At 49.9% G+C, this 16,273-nt stretch overlaps 1 protein-coding gene and 1 pseudogene across 1 annotated transcript in view; both read right to left on the minus strand.

The window, feature by feature from the left end:
- Positions 1–16,273, minus strand: part of Galnt14 (polypeptide N-acetylgalactosaminyltransferase 14) — a 213,558-nt gene that overhangs the window by 142,702 nt on the left and 54,583 nt on the right. The gene's annotated exons all lie outside the window — the stretch shown is intronic.
- On the minus strand, positions 13,434–14,892 carry LOC114091030 (ubiquitin-ribosomal protein eL40 fusion protein-like; annotated as a pseudogene).

Consider the following 16,273-nt stretch of genomic DNA (forward strand, 5'->3'; position numbering starts at 1 on the left):
GGGTGACTCTACTTTGTGTTCAACCAGAGACGTGAAAAAATTGTGCTCTATTTGTGTACTATGAATTGAATTGCATTCTGCTGTCATATATAATAATAATAAATAAAAGAAAGAATTTTAAAAAACTACAGGACACTCAATTAAACTTGAATTTCAGATCAACTACAAAATATCTATCTCAAGTAACATTTGGGGCATTTCCTAAGAAAACCTTTGTTTGACTGTTTCTCTAAAATTCAAATAACTCAATGATCCTGTGTCTCATCTGCATTCCTGATTCAAGGGGTAGAGTGCTGTGACAGTGACCACACCAGACCCTGCTTGTCACCAACCTCAGTACAACGAGGCCTCATTCCTCACAGCTGGGAATCACTCACTCACCCACACCCAACCCTAAGCTGAGCAGAGGGGCCACTGTGACCCAGCACCAGACCCACACCAAGGCAAGCCCTAGTGCTCCCAACTGGCCCCCGCTTGGCCCCCCCATCTTGTGTTCCACTTCTTATACCTGCATGCCTCTACTGGGGCTCCACCAGAGGACACCTGCCTGAGACTCTCGGTTCCCTTCCCTGACCTGGTGACTGTTGACTATGCCCCAGCATAAAAGGTGGGAGACCCTGACAGCCAAGGCAGCCGGCCACTTCCTCTGGGTACCACCATCCTCTCTGGTGGATCTGACATTGAAGACAGCTATGACCTCAAACCCTGTGCTTACTGTAGACGAAAACCTGCTCCCTGGCCCCTGCAGCGGGGGGAGCTCTCCACCAGGTGAGTGCAATTCTCCTCAAACTCCCATCTCTCCCACGTGCTCTGCCCTGTCCATCACCAACTCTGATAGCTGTGGTTCAGATCTTGGCCAAGGACCACACCACCCCAGGAATCCCAAAATTTGCTGGAGCTCTTGAATCCTAGGTGGCTTAAATCCCAGGACTGTCCTATCCCGACTAAGAAGCAATATCCTGCTTCCATCACAGCCTTGCCCCAAGGGGTTGCTGCTTCCCAGAAGCCCAAGTCCAAAAACGGTCAGGCTCCTGCCTGGACTGGCCTCTCAGCTACCTTGGCATCTGTGCTTTCTAGTGAGAGATATACGAGGGCATTAATATTTTACTAAGTCTAAACCCTTCTATTTATATCAGTGTTTCTGTAGGCCACAGCAGGCAAGAGGCTAACAAATCTAATCAAGGCTGATAAGTTCCCTCTTGACTTCTTTTACCACTTCATACCCACCTTTGAGCCCAGCCATTTTTTTGCTAAGAACCTCACAGGATGCCGTCCTCCAAAGCCCAAGGGAAGTGAAAATGAGCCCAGCTGTCACCCCTCCAGCCACCAAACTTACTACATGCCTCATGTATGCCAGGCACGGCTCAGCAAGGTCCAGGGTATGCCAGGCACTGCATCAGACCCTGCCTACAAGGAGGTCACCCATTACTTAAGCAGACAGACAAGCAAACTGGCTGCATCAAGGAAGTGTGACAAATGTTCCGATCACCTGGGGCGAACTGTCTGCTTAACGGCTGGACTGATTTTTTTAAAATGTGGTTTGAGATGAGACTGAAGTCACATTAACATACGTATGGACTTATCCTGACCGTTCCGTCAATGTGACCAACGATCATCTTGGAGTGGCTGGCTCCTCCTTACCATTCCTGTCTCATCTTAAATGTCCCCTCCTCTGAGAAGCTCTCCTCAGTGGCCTGATCTAAAGCAGCCCTGTCACTCCCCATGCCATCAGGGTGTCGTATTGTTATGATGGCATTTAGCAGCGTCTGGCCTTTTCTTGTTTGTTCGTGGGTCCTCCACTTAGAGCTGATTTTTGTCTGTCTCCTTCAGCGCTCCACCATCAGCACCCAACACGGGGCCTTGCTGCACAAACGAATGAACAGAAAGAACCGCCACCCCACGGTTCCCCACCTCCAGGGGCCTTTGAATGTCACATCAGGGCACTGAGAGCTACGTTCAATATATTCCAGAGCCTAACGGGCTTTACTTGTTTGCCTACTCTGGATAAAGCCCCATAGGAGCAATAAAATGTCACATTTCTTTGCCTGGGATTGGAATGATATCAACTCGGTATTACTGGTTCCCATGCGAATCAGAAACTAATTAGTAAACAGATTTTGGTTATGAAAGTGGAAAAACAAAAGCATAGTGACATCAGAACCATTTGTTTAGTGGAGAACATCTTTGAGGACATGAGGAGACCCTGGAGTACAACATAAAGTAGATAAGGTCCTCCCAGTGGAGGACAGGCTGGGTGGCCAGGCTGAAGCTCTAGGCCCTGCGGAGCCACGGCAGAAACCACAGCAGGGTCCAGTCCACCAACCGGTCTGAACAAAGGATGAGATTTGGTTGTGAAAACATTGCTCATAAAAAAAAAAAAAAATCATGCTCTGGAAAAGGAGTAATTTCAATGAAAGCTGAAATTATTATTCGCAGCACAGACAGCTCGCTCGTATCTTCAGGCTCACTGCTATCAAATGGCTCCTCTCTCCAACACTGGCACTCTTCAGAAGGGCTAATGAAAATTTGGAAAGCATAAACCCATCAGAGAGGTGCCGGCACGCTGCTTCTCATTTATTCTAACATTTTTAAAAACCTAAGTGACACAAAGCACTTCTCCCTTTGGAGGCTCTGACCTTTGGATAGCACTTTAAAGGCCTGAATTAAAGGTGTCCTATAAAAGCCCAGCCTTGTCATTTCACTTGATCAAATGACTGGCCTTTGGAATGCAAAACCTCAAGGTCCAAACAGAGCAACCCAGGTCAGCTAAGACTCCAGATGCCCGTGATGCCATTATCTGATTTCTGAGCCCTGGTGTGCCCTCTACCTCTGAGCATCTGTGCCACCAATCGAAGCAGGGCACTGGGACACCAGAGGAACCTCCTGTGATGACAAGGGCTTTGAGCAGGCTCACCGCAAAGGGGACAGGCTCCCTGCTGGCCAGCCCCTGGATTAGATCACTGGAATGGCCACTTGAAGGGGACTGAACAGAGGATGTTGCTTGTCCTGGCTTCCAGGGCCACAGGGGAAAGATCCTTCTCACACTGGTGGCTTTATTTTTGTTGTGAAATGTGGCCCAGCCAAAGAGGCCAACCAGAGCTACGGCTCAGCCTGACACCAAGATCTCTATTCGTGCTGGACAGCGTGAGGAGACTTGGATGGGCTGGATGTGGTGACTCTCCTCGCTGGCCTCCTTTCAATCTAACTGGAGTGCAGCTTAGTTTAGAAATTGGATGTGCTACTGAAAATCCAATTAAAAATTTGAACTTCGGGTCAAATTGAAAGCCCCCAGGGGTACAGGCGATCTTCAGCAGAGATTCTGGCTCCTGAGTATCAGTGTGCCCCAAATCCCCCAAGAAGCTCCTAGCACACAGATTCCCAGGCCCTGCTCCCAAAATTCTGATACAGCAGATCTGAGGGTGGGGTGTTGGGAGTCTGCGCCTTAGTAAGCTTCCCAAGTGATGCTGAGGGAGGCAGGTGACAGGTGGCTCACACACTGAGGGAACAGCAAATTGAAGGTGGCAGTCTTCTGTTTTGTCCATGTCCGTTTGGTAGATTGAAGCTTATCTGTTCTGCTCTCTTTCCTAGGACAGTTATCTCAGAAGCATGATTATGAGACAGGATCAGTGTTTAGGTCAGTGAATTCAGAGGCAGAAAGAGTCTAAATCATCCCTAGGATATCCTGGAGCTTGGGTCAGGGGACATCAGGGCCCAGAGCCACTGGCCAGGCCCTGTGACCCAGACACATAGGTATCACCACCATAATCCAGTCCCTGTGACTACAGGTCAGCATGCCTATGGAAGGTATAAGGTCATCCAGCCCAGGGGTTCCATGCCTTTCTTGTGTGTGTGCCACCCAGAAGCCTGGGCACCCCTTCTCAGAAAGATGCCGATCAGTGCATAAAATAAAATACAAATAAATATAAAATTCCTACAAAGAAAACAAATGATACTGAAGTAGAGTGTTTCGAAATATTTTTTAAACTTGTGATATAGTAATTCATAATGTTTCTTCATTAGCCCACAAGATCTAATAATTGCTGCAATTTCAGATAAGTGACAAGATGAAAAAAAAAAAAAAGCAATACAACAGCTACAGGAAACTTTCCAAACCCTTGCAACAGCCACAGTGTGTGAGGGTGAAGTCAGGCCAAGCTTGGGCACCGGCTTCACCACGGAGGCAACTGGGCCTAGCTCCAGGACCAAGGCAGAGACCCTTCCCATGGTCACCAGAAGGACAATCATTAGGCACTTTATTTTTCATGTCCCTTGAGTCTTATATCACCACAATAAAACTACATTCTACCTGAGGATGGGAAGCACCAATTCAGCCATGGAGGTGTGCTGAGGTGACTTTGACATCAGGAACCTGGGCTTGTATCCTGTTACCCATTGGTACCTCCCCATGTCTGGGCTCTCCTTCCCAGCCCTAGGGCCTGGAGGCCAACCACAACAAACCCATTCTTGGGCTCCCTAATCCTAACCCTGGTTTAGGGCTGGGGTAGAGCCAGTTGGAGGCACTGACAGGAAACCCGAGGAGAGAAAGGCTGGGGATTTATTCCCTGACTCTTCTTGGCGGTTCCACCTCCTGTTGGGGTCCAAGATGGCCCCAGCTCCCTTCCTTGCTCGTCCTGCCAGCCCTGTGTGGTAAATGCTTCCCGCCATGGCTGGTCCCTGAGGAGCTGCCTCACCCCTGCGCACAGATCTTTAAAAAGCCCCTCATCACAATACCCTCAGAGACAGCCCCTGAGTGTCCTGCCATCTCTTGCAGTGGATCCCAATGACAAGATCCTCGCTGAGACAACCTTCATGGAGTGAGGGTCTCTCCTGAGCCTCGGCTTCCCATCTGTGGAAGGGGAACTGCAGTACCCACCTCACAGGAGCTGTGAGGACCAGATGGGGCAGGGGCCAGCAGGCTGCCTGGACCCAGGAGCTCCTGGTGACTGTCACTGATCATGGGCTCTGAGGACAGGTCATCCTGCTGATGGTCCTGGTGAACTGATCTGCTAGACCCCTTGACCAGACTCAGTCTAGGGGTGGTCTTCTGCGGGTATAAAGGACTCACAGGCCTTTGGCCTATGGAAGTGCTCAGCAGCCTACAGGGCACTCTCCATGGGAGAAAGGGGAGGGAGGGCGCAGGGAGCTTAGGGGTTATAGGGCACTCTCTAGGTTCTCTCTCCATCAGCCTCCTTTCCCACTTTGGCAGTGAGCCCTCCCATCTGACACATGTACCGTTTTCATATAGAATGCCCCATTTGACCCCCGCAGCATTATGAACTAGACCTCACGACACCACTTATTTTTCTAGATGACAGAACGGTCAGATATTACAAGGCTTGACCAGAGTCTTGCCCACAGCTGCCAAACTCCTGAACTGGTCCTAGCCCTTGAGTTTTCTGGGCCACGTCTCAAACTCTTCTCTAACAGAAGACCTAAGGGGACAGAAACAAATGGGTCAACAAAACTCTTGACCGCCAGTAGTCTGGGAGCTAGAAGGAAGTCCTTCCACTGAGAATCAGAAATGTCATCAGAGACACAGTCATCTGCCTACCCGTCACTGAGTGCTTCTGTTCAATTGTGTAGTTGAGTGAAAATTAATTTCAGTCAAAAATAAAGACAAAAAGAAACACCTTATGCTTAAGTACAAGTGGGTGAGTTGAAAATATCAGCCTCTTTATTTCTCAGGGGAAACGTTTTCTTAACATTGGCTACAGAGCTGAGAGTAACTAGCTTGGCAGCTGTGTCTCCTCACTCATCTGGCATTAATGAAGGGAAAAACACACACACAAAAGAAAACAAAACAGAAAACAATCTAAGTTCTCCTTGAATTAAAAACAGAAACCACAGCTTATGTCTACCCTAAATAGAAATGATCTAAAATTTCATATACCTATCCTCAAATGCTACACGTCCTGAATAACTACTATCAGAAATTCAATTTAACATGTGATCCATTGATAATGCCTGCTACAGTCTGAATGTTTGGGTCTCCCAAAGAAGACATATTCATATGCAAAAATCCTATTCCCCAAGGTGAAGGTATCAAGAAGGGGTCCTTGGTAATGATTAGGTCATGGGGATGGAGCCCTCATAAGTAGGATGAATGCTCTTATGAAGGAGGATCCAGAGAGACCCCTTTCCATCATGTTAGGACACTGCAAGAAGATAGCATGAATAAGCCATAAAGTGGGTATTCCCCCAAACAACTCGACCTTAAGCCAAGTTTATGGTATGTTATTATATCAGCTTGAACAACATAGACAAAGACAATGGCAGATTATATTTTTCCTACCCTTGTGATGGGAAATTCCTATTCTCTTTGATGCTTGAGATCGACACCATCCCGAGTCCCTCCCCTCACAGCCTTTTAAATGCTCCATGGTCATTAACTTCTACAATGCCTCCGAGAGGAAGACAGATGTTATTAGCTGCACTTCACAGGTGAGGAGACCAGAGGCAGAAAGGCTGACTTGCTTGCCCAGGGACAAAGGAGACCAGGGTGGCACCAGCCGTACCTGAATCAAGGTGGTCCCAGGTCAGGCAGAATCTCTCAGAACCACCCAGCATTTCCAGGCTTTCTCTGTCCACCAGAAACAAATCACTCTGGTCTCCACTTTTCCAACAATCTACTTCAACCCCCAGCACACACACACAAGCCCGCCATCAAGGGCCTCCTTCAGAACAGGCGCCATTTCACTTAAATAGGACCAGGGTGGCACAGTCCTGCTCCCACCAGAGAAAGCCCTTCAGAAGAGGGAAGGAACTGATTATACACTCCTGAGCTTAATAGGGGAAAGCAAATCCATTCCAAATAAATTGAATCAGCCTTCACAGAGCACGAAGAACCTGTTCATAAAACATTTGCTAACCATTAACTACAGTCCTGCTATTAAATGCTGTTAATAGCAGCTCCTCAGAGCCGTGCCTCACCAGAGTAGCTGTACCTTTAATGGGCTAGTGGCTGCCAACGTGACACCCGGGGCCCAGCCACGGCACAGCTGGGGCAACATGTTTAAGCTAAACAACTCTCTCGATTAGTTCTGGTGCTTGGGGCCCAGCAGGTCACCTCTCTCCAAGGGAAGTCGATGCTGGCCCTGGAGACAATTGATTCTGCAGAACCACCTGGCTCTGTTTGGTGGCCCTGCGTGTTGCCTGCCTTCCATCCAGTCCCCCCTTCTCTAAGGCATGGCAGGGTGGTGGATCCTATTGCCGCAGGACCAATTAGGGCTGCTTGGAGAACTGCAGACTTCCTTCCAGGTGGCTTTTAAGAGAAGGCAGGTCTCATCTGGCTCTTCTGTCTGCATTCCTTCTGATCTTCCTTTCCCTTCCCTTTCTAATCTTCATATTTCTCTTCCATATTCAAGCTGTCCCTGACTGCTTAACCACACCCAGGCAGTCAGGGATCACCCACGAACCAGGCCTATGTCCCAAGCTCAAGTCCCCACCAGACATCCCATCTGAATGACAGGTGAGCCACTCACTCTCAAGGTGTCCAACCTTGCCTTCACCTCCCATGTGGAATGTGCTCCTGCTCCACCCAGCCCCAATTTGAACACCAAGCTCCCCTCTGACATAGTTTCTCAAACCAGAAATGTGGCTCTTCCTTAGTTTTTATTATCTGTTTGTATTTTGGTACCTGGTACCACTGAGCCACAACCCCACATTCCCAGCCCTTTTTTATGTTTTATTTTAAGACAGAGTCCCACTAAGTTGTTTAGGGCCTTGCTAAGTTACTGAGGCTGGCTTTGAACTTGCCATCCTCCTGCCTCAGCCTCCTGAGTCTTTGAGATTACAGGCATGCACCACCGTGTCCAACTTTTCCTTAATTCCTTAATTATCATGTCCATCTATGGGTTTACTAACTCCATCTACTTCTGAATAACTCTCACACCCACCCTCTTCCTCCCTCTAGTGTAGAATGAAACCATCCCATCTCAGTCTGGGCTTCTATTATTATTCCCAAGGACAACTGAGACCCCTTTCTCCTCATTCCAATATCCATCCTCTAAAATGCTATGAGGATGATTGTCCTAACACTGGGTGATGACCATAAATTTCTCATCCTGGAAATAAATTCCATCCTCATATGTGCTTCCCAACCAAACTCTCTGACCAGCTTCACCTCCAGCTACTTTCCCCAACAAACTCAGTACTCCAAGTTTCCCAGACTACTATAAAAATACCTGCAAGTGTTGGCTCATGTTATTCCTCCTGCCCAGAATGTTCTATCGTTTATTCCTTAGCCCTGAAGCCCAGTTTCATGCCCCTTTCAGAACAAAGTTATTACAGTCTACTCCATACCTGCCATTTTCCGGTCACCTGCCCCCAGGTGCCTACTGTGACCACCCACACTGCACTGTCCTCAGAAATGCAAACATGGTTTACATTTATTCACACCCCAACATTTAGTACTGTGCCTAAAACAAAATGTTCTCAATAGATTCTGGGGAATGGTTTGAAGTCTTGCCAATGGTAACTGAAGTATACTTTTTCCCAGATGGAAAAGACTCGAGAAGTCAGCTCCATAGGAGGGCACTTCCAAAATGAGGGACATTCTCATCTCATCCCTGGAAGACAGAGAGACCCTATTTTAAAGGGCAAGAGAAGAGAAAAGGTTCATTAGTGGCTCCACTAAAACTTGGAATAGGTGTCATGTCCAGACAGGTGGGTGGTGGTTCTTTCCTATCAACTTTTCCTTTTCCTACAAAGATGTGGTGTTGGTGGGAACGGAGACTGAAACACAACTGGTACAGCTGCTCCATTCCTACTGCGTGTGAGGTCACAAATCAAGAGTAAAAGAACATCTCTGCCCACACAGCTCTCACCGGCTCCCTAGAGACAAAAGAGAGAGGAGAATAAGAGGGTCAATTCCTAAAGAATCAGATCTACCAACCACCACCAGGGTCAACCACTCTGATACTCTCCAGGTCTCCTTCAGAGACCCTGCTTCTTCCATGGTGCAGGAAGAAAACTGAAGTGTAGCATGTGTCCCCAACCCTGTTCCCCCCAACCAGAGGAGTTCTATTTTTAACTGAGTAATATCTAGGAACTAAATGAAACGCAAAGGATTCCGCTGGGAATACATTTGAAAATTAATGTGCATTCTCAACCTCTCAGGTCTGTCAATAAACTCATGCAAGAGTCAAGACTGGATGTGTACATGTCAAAATCTATGCAAAGCACCCTGGCAGAATTGGAGATCAACCTGTTGGATCTGGCCAGACAAGACTACGCCTGCTCATGGGTCCCTAGCCAGATGGACTCGAGCCCCCAGGGCTCACCATCCAACATCAGCATCCGTGTCACTTCTCAGAAATGGCTCTGCTTTAAATAAATATGATGAGGGAAGGGAAGGAGGATGGGGAAGAAGGACTAAGTGCATTTTTTAAAACTGCATAGCCAGGTCCTCTCCCGGGAATAACTTTTCTTTTGTCTGTATCGATCTTCAGAATAAACAAGGGTGAGGAGGGAGGGGGTAGTGAAAAACCAGGAGTGGTTCCCGGTGATCTGTCTCCTCTCCCCCTTCGCGGGCGGCAGATTAAGCGCTCAGGCTGTCAGGCTGGCTGAACCTCTGCGGGGAAGAGGAAGGTGAGGGGAAGGAGGAAGGGTGGAAGTTGGACCCCAAAGGAGTTCTTCTCTTTAGATCGGCTCAGAAGACCCTCCAGCTCCGGACTCCCAGAGAATCCATGGTGGACGTGTCTACCTGGGCCCATTACTGTTCACACTTGTGTTTTATTATTCTAACTACATGATGCTTTGGCTCCCCAGGGCCCAGAGGGCAGAGCCAGCATCTGATGTTTTACACTTTCCCCAAGCCTCCTCCTTCCTCTCTCCTGCCTCACGAAGCTGAGATGACAGAAAAGCATCGCGGAGCCCAATCTAAATCCCTCCCCAGTATTTCATCACGGTGTGGACTTAGGTGAGTCTTCCACATTGGCTGAGCTCCGTGTTCTGCATTGGAAAAATGGGAAGAAGATTTTTCAGAAGAGTGGAGGGAATTAAGGCAAATCAGATGCAATCGGTCAAATGCTCAGCTCAGTGGCCGGCAAGGAGCAGCAGGCAAGATGCAGGGTTGGGGAGGGCAAGTGAGGACCAGTGGGAGGCCAGGAGAAGGGACCTAGGTAAGCAGAGGCTGCTGCATGCCTGCCAACCCTGCCACTTGACAATGTTCCCTTGGGGTCTCAGATTTATGGGTACCACTCACCGTATCGTACTGAAAAAATTACGTGTGACCTGAAGCAGGGTGGAAGGAGTCACATTCAAATTTCACTGTGAAGCTTTATGACCTGAAAAAGATGGCAATAACCCCCACTAAGTGTCCAGCAAACGCTGGGCATCCAACAAAGCCTCCCTGGCTGTCCAGGGAGAGTGGAGAGCCAGGCAGGAAGCAGGAGGCAGCCAGGTTTGGGTTTCAGCTCTGCTGTCGCTGTGCTTTGTAACTTAACTACATCCCCACCGAGCAGCCAAAACCTCACCCTGTGGGAAGGCCACAGACGTGGTGACTAGCGCAGGACTTCAAGTTTATATTCAAATCCTGACCCATCCTTTCCCTGGCTGTGTGACCTAAAGCAAGTGGCTCAACTTTTCTGAATCACTCATCTTACATCAGTCACAGGGTTGATTTGGGGGAGGAAGGGGTCAATAGCTATGGATGCCCAGGTGAGAGCAGGATACACACACATGAAAGGACCCCTTCCCATGATCCATTTCCCCTTTTTGCCACAGGAAGTTTCCATCCTGCGTGAGCAAACTGTGGGATGCTGTGTCCCAGCCAGCATCTCTGCTGAGCAGATTTTAGGCCCCTGTAGGAGCCAGAGCACCACTGCTGAGGGAGACGGAGGAAGAATTCATAGCACCCTCCGAAGCTGTAATGAGCCCAGGAGCCTGTCAGCAGCCAGAGGCACAAGGCTGGGCTTTGACAGTGGCCATTCCTCACCGGCTCTGCCTGAGGACTCCCTGTGGCTGCAAGGGGGTGCAAGGCGGGAGTGGGGGAGCCTCCAGCCACCTTCAAGGGTCTCAGATTGCTTGTGAAAGAGAAACAAGGGGCTTATTTATGCCAGTCGGGCTGAGCAAGCAGGGAGGGGGCCGTGCGGGGAGCCTGTTAGGAGGGCTCCTCCCAGCAGTGTCGATAGGAGCCGGACGTGAAGTACATCTCAGCCCCAACATCATCATCCGGGACCCCAGCGGAAAGATAAAACTGCTGCAAATATTGGTTTCTGTGAAGAGCCATGTGCAGAGCAGTCTGTGGGCTGGGCTGCTGGCATGCCGAGGTGCCGGGCCAGGTGGGCACTCCGGAGACCAGCCACCCCCTTGTCACCAGCCACCAGCCTCCTGGCCTGAGCTGCCCTCCAAGAACACAAAGGAGAAATCTGGTCAGAGTGGGAAGCTGCCCAGGCCACGGAAAACTCAGTTCCCAGTTCGAGTCAGGCCCATGTTCCCCACGCACAGCCCGGGGTGCGTGGACCCCAGCTCTCTGTCATCTTGGCAATGACCGTGACACGGTGGACCTATGATGCCTCTGTCTCCGCCTAGGAGCTTTCTCTTTGCCCCACAGTCCTGGCACCTTCATCCCTGGATGGCTGTGTTATCTGTGTCACCTCTGCCTGGTCTAGCTCCTTGCCCTTCTGGCCTTGGTGTTTGGTATGTCACATGGGAGAGGACAGGGTGAGCGGGACACAGGAGATGCCCTTCAAACCTCTCATTCTGTGCGGTGGGAACCGCCTGCCTCCCAGCCTCACAGGGAGTCCAGGAAGGAGGCCCAAGTCTCCATGGGGTCAAAGAGGGTGAGAGTCCTGACGCCCCAGGGAGGCCCCAAGAGGCCGGAACATCACCATGGGTCTGGAGGTACAGGGACACGAGATGGGCTTGCGGGTGGAGTCCCCAGGAATTTACAGATGCAAATGTCTCCTTAAGTATCCTCCTTGGAGAAGAGTGGAGACAGACAGACCCCACACTCAGGAAGGATCCACACGCAGATGGCTCGTTCTTCTGTGAAATGGCAGGATCCCCAGCTCTGCCCCAGTGTCTCTGTCACCGAGGCTGCACTTCACACCTGAGTTTACCCGGCTTCAAAGACAGGAGCCCCTATCTCTGTGGCTAAGGGAAGACTAAGGAGCCTGAGTCTACTTGGGTAAACTCCTTTCCCTGGACACAGAGCTCTGCTTTCACTACCACAGGCTCACTTAAAAATTCTCATTCAAATTCATGAAATGGGCTTGAGTCGCCTCATTTTTCAGACAAGGATTAAGGCTTGGAGGACTCAGTGATAGGCCCAGTGTCACTCAGTGGCTAAGGCAAATCAGGAAGTGTGGGCATACACCGTGTTGCTGCTCCCATGATCTGAGACCGGGAGAGAAGAAGGCAGACAGGCTGCAGGTGTGAATCTGCTTTCTGGAATTCTGAAATCTGCTTTCTTCCTGTGGGTGTTGATGTGCCCAAACCAAAGCTCAGGCACTTCCATTCCCAGCTTCCAGATGGGTCCTCATCCTGTCCCAATGCCCTGCCCAGAAAGAGACTCCAAGTCCAAAAGTAGAAACTAATCAGGACCCTGGGGCCAGCCAGGAAAGCTTCTGAGGAAAGACAAAGTCTACATACAAGAGACATTCCGTTCTACCTTCCAGGCTCCAACCTCCAAAGTATCCAAACCAGACAGAGGACAGGAGTGATGTTCCTGAACACGGAGGCGAGCGCAACCATAGGGTCCCTGACGATACTGCATCATTCACTTATGGTGGAAATAACCCAACTGCCCATCAACCAGTGAATGATAAGTAGAATAACCCTACGATGGACCATTCTTTGCCCGTAAAAATGAGTAAAGTGCTGACTCATGCTACAACATGGGTGAGCCTCAAAAACATGGGAAGTGAGAGAAGCCAGTCAAAGGCCACATACTTCGTTTATACGAAAGGTCTAGATTCTAAAAGAGGCAAACTACGGAGACAGAAAGCAGATTAGTGGTTGCCAGGAGCTGGTGGGGGGCTGGGGCACAAGTGTTAATGGTGCAGGATTTCTCCTGGGGGGACCAGGATGTTCTACAATGAGATTATGGTGAGAGCTGTATGACCTGTGAAAACACAGAAACCATGGATCTGTGCATTTTATATGGGTGGATCTGATGGTATGTAAGTTCTATGTCAATAAAGCAATTTTTTTAAAAAAAATCAGGACCATGCATTGTCTTTGCCTTCATTTTTGGAATGGGACAATGAGAAGGTCAATGTGTCAGAAACTGCATTAAATGTTCTCATTTATTTATAAGGCCAATCACAGAAGGTGACAAGGACTGTGTTTATATTGGAGTGTATTGTCCAGAGACATGTGAGGTGGCCCATACCTGCCCTCTGGTCCTTACAGCCATCATTTATCACATCCCAGTTACATACTAAGCACTTTGTTATATCCCCTCATTTAGTCTTTTATTTTTTTTCCAGTCAGTGTAAAGGAAACTTTATTGAGGTCCCAAGGCCATATATGGGGCTTGGGCAGGAGGCCACCTTTTGGGGAAAGGAGCTAGCAGAGGGGCTTTGCTTGACCTTCTTCTTGGGGCGGAGGTTGGTGTGGCCACACTTCTTGTGGCAGCTAACAGCATGGGGTGCAGGCATGCGTGGCACCTGCAATGGATGATCCTGTCGCAGTTGTACTTCCGGGCAAGCTGGTGCAGGAAAGGCTCAATGATGCGCCCTCGCATGTGAAGCACCAAGTGGACTTTCTGGATGTTGTGATCTGAGAAAGTGCAGCCACCTCCGGCTGTTTGCCTGCAAATATCAGACGCAGCTGGTCAGGGGGGATGCCCTCCTTGTCTTGAATATGGGCTTGGCCATTCTCGAAAGTGTCACTGGGCTCAACTTCAAGGGTGATGCTCTTGCCCGCCAGGGTCTTCACAAAGATCTGCTATATCTCTGCATTGGCCGCTCGGGAGCCTCGTAGAAGAGAAAGAGTTCCCTGCATGTATTCTTCACAGTGGCCCTGTGAAGCAAATGCTCTTACTGCGCCCCTTTACAAATGAGGAAATGGCCACACCTGTGCAGCAACACCTGGCTGGGGGACAGGAAGGCACTGAGCATTGACACTGGGATCTGAGCCCAAGCAAGACTGTCTTCAGAGCCCTCCCCCTCCCCCTCCCCAGGGGGAGCTCACTTGAGGCCATCCAGGGTCACAGCTCCCAGCACAGCAGGGCCTGAGCTTCCTGGAAACTGACACCCAGCAGGAAGAAAAAGCTAAACTCACAATAGGGAAACATCTTTTTCTTCTGGAAAGGCCCTGGGCAACGGCGAGATGGATTTCTTTTTAAATGACTGTCCACGGTGGTGTGTGTGATAGCTCCTTGGTTTTATCTAATCCTGCTCAGTGCACGTTCCTGCTGTCGTTTGTCTCCCACATCCCAGTGGGGTGATGGACTGTCCTGCCCAGTGAGGAGCAGGCACGGTGACAGGGAGGAGAGATGTCCAAGGCTGGCCCAACCCCAGGTGAGGAAAAGGAGAACAGCTCAATCCACCAGCAGCAAGGCCACAGTCCTCCCTCCGTCCATCCGCCCCTCCCTCCTGAATCCCTCCACGCATCCTCCAGGCACCTCCAGGAGGCAAGAGATGAGACTGTCACCACCTGAGTGAAGTCCCAGGAAACCCTGCCACCCCATGGCAGGACACACAGTGGAGTCCCAAGGCCAAGGCCTTTTTCCAGGGGCTGAGTCAGGCTGCTCCACCACCCATTCATTCCCCAGGTGTCTGTTATAAAGTCAGGCTTCCTAAAAGGAGCCCAGAAACAAACCTGCAAGATCAGTTCAGTGTTACAAAGGGGGCCCTGTAGGCTCCAGCGATCCTTTACAAGGAACCTAGAAATAGCAACACCGTCCAGGCCTTGCCCAGGTGGCCTGTCCTCCATCACACACATGTTCGTGAGCCTTAGGAGAGCCCCTGCCTGGAAAGGAATCTTCTTCCATGTGTCCATTTTACCTTGAATTCAAACAAGCTTGCAGCTAGACTCCAAAATCCCTGTGACTCATCCATTTCCTACTAGCCTGGAAAACGCTCTGCAGCAATTTATCAGTGTGCAAGAGAAGAGGCAGCTGACAGCCACGAGCCAGTGCCACCGAAACAAACAAGAGCGACGCTGGGAACCACACTTCTCATTTTAATTTGAAATCCTACATCCTGAAGTCTGGATTTTTTTTTCCAGGTTATATCCGTGTATAGTCGAATGCCCCAATCATTGAGTCCATGGATGCAAGACCTTTTGTACAATTGCAAAAATGCAAATTTGGAAGTTTGGGTAATTAGATGTTTAAAGGATGCAGAGAGGCTGGCCCTACTCAGGCATGAGCACTGTGCTTGTGCGAGCAGGAAGGGCCACGTGTCCTTATTAGCAGAAAGGTACAGGGCTTCCTGGAACTTGGAAAAATTAAAGTAAGACCAGGGTCAACCAAAGAGGGGCCCATCATCAGTCCCAGTTCTCCCCAGACTTGAACTTTTCCAGCTAGTTCTTGAACAAAGCCCAGAGGACAGCAATGTGGATTTGAACTCAAGGGTGAAAATAGAGAAAATTGTTCAGAAAATGGTGTCAAATAACATCTTTTCCTTGATTACAGAGGATCCAGCTGCCTCCCCACCCCAACCCACCCCAGGAAGAAGGGCATCATGCAGCCAGATCCAACGTGGCCCAGGCTCTGAAGCTTTTGACACTGTGTGTCTCTGGCCTGCCCTCCTGCCTTACCAGATTATCTGGCTCACCTGCTCCCAGGAATCTGCCAGCCAAGGTTTCCAAGCTGCTTCTCAACCCCTCCTTATCTGAGCCTCCTTCCTCTCTCCCACTGTCCTCTGAATCTTGACAGCTCCTTGTTCCTTCAGACCCTGAAGTGGGTTTCTGAGCTCTGGGGCTACTTGTTCCAAAATCACTAAGCACTTCAAGACAGTAGAGGAGCATGAAAAGAGCAGGGCCTGTGGCACTTCCGGCTGCACAGCCAAGATGCTGGCCTCCCTGGGCCTGGAGAGGCTGGCTCCACCACCACTGGTTAGGACGGTGCCCAGGGACAAAGAGACTGTGGAGGAATCGGCTACATGTGGGAGAAAGAAGGGAGAACGAGGAAGACCAGAAAGGGGAGCAGATAGAGGCGCAGGGAAGAACACAGAAGGATATGCAGAGTTGGAGCCGAGGAAGAGCACGGTGGGTGTTAGGCTGACACACCAGCAGTCACCCACCCCTGCCGCAGGGTCAAAGGAGGGGCAAGTGGCACTGGACTTGGAGGCAGCTCCTGCGAGACAGCTTTGCATTACTG

Source organism: Marmota flaviventris, chromosome 14 (assembly GCF_047511675.1).
Source record: "Marmota flaviventris isolate mMarFla1 chromosome 14, mMarFla1.hap1, whole genome shotgun sequence".
In the NCBI taxonomy this organism is placed as follows: Eukaryota; Metazoa; Chordata; class Mammalia; order Rodentia; family Sciuridae; genus Marmota; species Marmota flaviventris.